Here is a 6,000-nt window from a genome sequence, read left to right as displayed (position 1 = left end):
AAAACAAGAAAAATCGGCAGTTATTGTTTTCCACAGTGATCACACTTCCTCTTAATCGAACTGACATCACATTCACGAAGGAGCACGAACGAATGGTTACGACCCAAATCACTAGCTGAACTATGTCCCGTCTATTGCAAACAAAGTCCTGCAGATGGTGCCGCACTTGTAGAACCGAACGAAACATGGCGGGTCATTTTTCTAAGGACCATCAGGTTTTAGTGTGCCGCTGAGAGGTGATGGCGATAACACAGCGACAAAGTCAAATACATCGACCATCTAGCAAGATAAACTACGTCAAAGCTTGTGTGGCACGTTATACTATACCGAGATAATAAAGCTGAAATTGCATGGAAAGAGGTAAGAAGAGCTAAGGCAGAGTTGCTCATTATCACCGCTGTTATTCAAATCATTTAAAACACAATCATGAATAGAAGGTTACCAGAAAGTAAGCGATTAAGGTTGTGATCACTAATACAAACTAGGCGGAATGGTTGTAGAGCATAAGTTGCCGTGTTAAATGCTTGTGGACGATATTCTACTATTTTCTGATAGCCAGGAAGATTTACAGGCTCTAGGTTAAGCTTGTGCAGGAGGTAAGGTTTGACACCATTTAACGAGCCCACTGATCAGGTGCTTACAATACAAGGCGAAGAGAAACCCAGGCAGGCTGAATATAAATGTTCTGAAGTATGGGCTAATGAAGGACAAATATACATGTAATTGAAGCAACAACATGAAAGAACGTGGACTAGACACGCGCTTGTCATGTGTTGCGCAACACATTACAAGCGCTTGTGTTGTTATGTGTTCCTTCTTCCACATTCTTCTGCGTTGTTGTTTCTTCAATTATCCCAGACAAAAGTCCTGATGCGCATGTAAATGCATGAAAATGTTATTAGGGCGAAGAGATCAGGCAATAATGAAACTTCGAGCATTATAGCGGTACAACAGATATAAGTACTGAGACTGAGAGGTATTTAAAAAAGAATCATTGTGCAAGGGTTTATTTTTGGAAACCCGGTTTTGTGTCTAAGGGCAATAGTTCAGTCGAGGCTAGGAATAAATTAAAAATGCTGTTGGAAGATTAGCGCTAGGGGTCTGCAGCAAACCCACAATATCGAGTCAACGGGACGTGGACATAAGCATCGTCCGAAGCACGGGAAGTTCATAGTAAAATTTAGCGGATATGTCCCGCTGACTTGGAGCCAAAGGCTATAAAATAGGAGGCAGGCGACGGAATAAACAGGATGCGTATTGCTGACACTACATTAACCAAGCCCCACAGACAATTGTTTGTTGTGGAATTAATCGACGGAATAAACAGGATGCGTATTGCTGACACTACATTAACCGAGCCCCACAGACAATTGTTTGTTGTGGAATTAATCGAACAGTTAAGGTTATTTAGGTGATTTTCAATATATACACTTTGGGTAATAAACGGCATATATTTACAAATTTGAAACACACCTTCCGAAATCCTCATTCGCATACATGCGATGAGGAAAGCTTCACATGCATATTTTTTCCCAGCTCCAAATAAATATCGCTATATAGAAAGAGAAACCGTGCGACTAGCGCACTCGGCCACCACGATCGTGCTACCACAGTTCATCAATGACTCTGGTGCTGCTCTCAATTGTGGTTTGAGCGAAAGAAATCAGCTGTGGCTATGACTTAAACGTCCCGTTCAGAGGTAGGCCGGTACATGTTGGCGATGGCTTCTTCGCCCGCTTCAGCCACTCCGTGCGCGTGACGGAACAAGTGCAGCGAGCATGGCGGTGAAGTCTACCAAGCTGGAAGGATAAAAGATACGTCGTTGTAAACGAAACATGCCAACAAAGTGGCGTTTTATGGCTTGGCTGAAACAATGCCCAACATATAGGCCATACGGCCATACCATTTGACTGTGCCCTCATGTTCCGACCGAAACGGATCCGGTTCGCTCATGCAGGCCACGGGTGAGAGCAGCACGATCGTAGTGCGCGAATGAGCTCATCTCGCGGTTCTTTTTGTATTTCTCTAGCTTTCTTTGGAGATGTGAATATTTCTTTATTGCGTATATACAAAAATGCTCTTCAACTTCGAAAATCCCATTTATTGTCTAAATTCAGTATTTTGTAATTTAGGCAAATGACCTTAACTGACTACTCAATAGCAACCCCTTTAAAAAAATTTTTTTTTACATATTTCATTATGCCCTAAGGCAAAAAACAACGTTATTAAAAATGCGATTCATGCAACGTTTCGCTGGAGCGTGTTTGCTATAGCATGCTATATAATTGTGGTACCCCCCCCCCCCCCCCCCCCATCCTCCATGCAAAGAAATGACAGAGACATTATTGCCACTTTCTGAATCACTTATTTTGTAAAAACAAGTTCCTTTTAAGTGACCTAGACCACATGAGATGTCCTGTAGCTGCCGACATTTCCTTGGGGCTCAGTAGGAACATCATAGCCTTGTGGCAAAGAAGTGGACATGTCAGCTCCCAATGGTATCCTCACCCCCCAACCCCATCCTCCATGTAAAAAAATGACAGAGACATTATTGCCACATTCTGAATCACTTATTTTGCAAAAACAAGTTCCTTTGAAGTGACCTAGACCACATGAGATGTCCTGTAGCTGCCGACATTTCCTTGGGGCTCAGTAGGAGCATCATAGCCTTGTGGTAAAGAAGTGGACATGTCGTCTCTCAGTGGTATCCTCGAGACTTTTCGAGGCGGCAAGGCTTCAACCGGATGGTGAAAGGGTCCGCTGTGTTCGATTTTCATCTCACACGTTCATATGAAAGGAGCTCCTCGAGTTGGTAGCTCGATTATGGTGGCTAGCTCGATCCTTCCAACTCGACCATGCCATATCTGGTCTCGTGATGTCTCACATCCCGCCGACCCGTCTCACTTCCGGCGACTTCCACGAACGAAACAGAAATGAGCGCCGGCGCGCCACCATTCCCAATGCATTGAAGAAAGTGTGGCCGAAGTGACGTCAAAATTTAGGGTTAGCCAAGTCAGGCCATTAGCAACGGCATCGCTGTTGCTATGAAAACTCGGGCCACTAGCAACAGCGTTGCTATGGGCCCGAGGTACGTGAGCGTCGCGGAGAAAGAAAATGAAGAGGGTAAAGGAGAAGGAGAGATTGCAGCATCCGGTCGGCTTCAAAAAAGTGACGTCAGGGCCTCTCCTAAGTTGTTTCCACCAAGGAGGTTATATAGAACTCCTTGGTTTCCACGACCTACTGTTGTTTCCTTCCTCCGTGCTATATATGTTCGGCCATATCGCCTGTCAGCTACCACCTGACAAAGGCATGCTCGTGATTATTAAAGGCTGTGTGCTTGAAACAGCGGGTACAAGGGTCCCGGTGTTTGTCACCTGCCAATTACAATATGCCAGAGGCCTTGGCTCGAATTCGAGGGTACGTGAGGCTTGAAACCGTCGACGCCACTGGACAGTTTTTGCCGGAAAGGAGTTTCCGACGCTCTGGCATCGAAAGCTGGCAAGATGCATGGTCATTATTTTTCATGTCTGCAAGTGGTCAAACGGTCGACGCCGCCGAAGTATATATATTTTTTTCGACATGGTGGTACTAACGCTCTCACGTTAAAAAATGACTATGTTGCGCGCAGTGGCTGTCTGTAATATGCAACTGGTTTCCATTGTCTTCCTACAGTATTTTGTATTTTTGTCACTTGTTCAAGTTAATTTGCACACACAGTATATGAAGAACGCCTGAGGAAAGTGGTGAGGTGTGCAAAGGATTTAAATACATGTACAAGAGTGGTGACTCAGAGTGTCAGGAAAAGCTAACCAGCAAATGAAGACGCCAGTGCTCCGACAGTGTTTTTAGGCGGTGGTGATGAAAATGTTTAATTCGAGCCACAACAGTTTATATAAAGGGACGGCTGATCGGTTCCCTAGTCAGGACACTGTTAGTGAAAGCCGCTGTTCGTGTTTTTTCGACAATTTTTTCTCACTGTTCATCGTCCGAGTTGGACATGGACCCCTCCCAGCCCTCCCCCGTTGCTGATTTGTTACGCCAATACTGTTATTTTCTGACAAGCCTATACCATGTGGTATAAGTTTGTCTTCTCGCCACAAAAGTTTCACTGCGCCAAAAAGGAGTCGGGCTCACTGGCATGAAGCTTAGCTGGATTATTAAAAGACATAATTTGTTGCCTTCCAAGGTGGCACTCTTCTGATTTATTAGAACCCTTAGAAGGCATCGGGAATGTCTGCTTTTCAAGATGCAAACGAATAATTATCTTCAAAAATGTCAACGGAGAAGATAAGTCTAAATTAGATGACATAGAAGGATTCCCGGGAAGGAAAGCTCGGACCAAAGCGTCTGCGCGCAGTTTCCTTCAACTCCCTGGTGACCTGACACCTTTATCAGCTCCTCCCGTGCAGCTGACATCCTACATTGATTCAAATTTTTGCAGGTTAGCGGCGTGATTCTGCCGCGCATGAAGTTTTTACAAGCCGCCTGGGAATCTGTCACAATGTATTTCGATGCGGAGTACGTCGCGGCTAGGGCTATCACCTCTTCCATAGCCAGTGTTTCCCCATTGCGAACTGAATTAAAGCCCGTCGAATACCTACATATGGTGCACAACTGAGATTGTTGATATTCCCTCTACAGGACCCGCAGCATCCACGAAGAAGGCTAGCTCCTTCTTCTCTTGAATAGCACTCGTTCATCTTTTTGCTCCTCGCCACTAGTCTAGCATGATGATACTTCGGGTGCATGTTTTGGGAAGCGGAAGCGTAAGGAATATTCTTTCATTTTTTGGGTATATCTTGTCTCCCAGCCACTTGTCGCGGGGAGCCACTTGCCTGCGGTGGTGCAGTGGTAAGGCGTCCGACTACTGTGCCGGAGTTCCCGGGTTCGATCCCGACCGCCGGCGGCTGCGTTTCGATGGAGGCGAAACGAAGAGGCATACGGCTGCTGTGCGATGTTGTTGTTGTAACTGAAGGAAGAGAAAAAGAAATGCACGGGCCTGCTACTGGCTCTGTAGCTGAGCCACCTCCACTGCCTCGTGCAGACAGAAGAGAAAATAGAGAAGAAAAAGAAAAGAGAAAGACATGCGCCTCAACAGACTTCATCCACCACCAAAGCGGTAGCGGGGGAGGTGGTGAGGAAGGCTGTTCCATCATATTTTATCTGTTGTACACCGTCATTGCACCCGCCACCGCTTAGATGGTGGACGACGGCTATTGCGGCGCGCGTCTTTCTCTCTTCTTTTTCTTTCTTATCTGCTTTCTCTCTTCTGTCCGCACGAGGCAGCGGAGGTGGCTCAGCTACAGAGCCAGTAGCAGGCCCGTGCATTTTCTTTTCCTTCTTCCGACAGCCACAACAACAACGGTAGCGGGTGCAATGACGGCTTAGAACAGATAAAAATTCGGTGGCAGGCTAGGCCCCGCCGTAAGCGGCAGTCCCTTACCAGTCCTAGCCCCGTAGGGCCAGGAACAGCCACCATCCACCCCTCCCCCTGTGCGATGTCAGCGCACGTTAAAGATCCCCAGGTGGTCGAAGTTACTCCGAAGCCCTCCACTACGGCTCATCTTTCTCTCTATCCAGTTTTCCTCCCACCTTTCTCCCCTGCCTTGCGGCGCGGTTCAGGTGTTCACAGGTGTTCACAGGTGACAATACTACGTACTTCCAGGTGATAAAGGCCTGTATTAGTGTAAGGGTATCCTCTTCTTGCAACACACGAAAACGCAAATGACTTAACTGGTTTAGGGAACAATTCTCAGTTGATACCAGTTGGATACGATTAAATTTCAGTTAGATATCCAACTAAAATTCAACTGGAATCCATCAACTGGGAACTGTTCCTTAAACCAGTTGGACCGGTTACGATTTTCGCCTTGACAGATGACTTGCTCGCACACTTTTCGGAGCTTGGTGATCGCTGCTGCGTTTCAAGTCCTTGATGTTGGTAAGCAGCCCCGAAACCAGTATCCACCTCGGGGATAGGTGTGTCGTAGACCGATATTT

This window comes from Amblyomma maculatum, chromosome 6 (genome assembly GCF_055883805.1).
Source record: "Amblyomma maculatum isolate TAMU_Amacu chromosome 6, ASM5588380v1, whole genome shotgun sequence".
Classification (NCBI taxonomy): domain Eukaryota; kingdom Metazoa; phylum Arthropoda; class Arachnida; order Ixodida; family Ixodidae; genus Amblyomma; species Amblyomma maculatum.
This window is presented reverse-complemented; position numbering follows the sequence as displayed.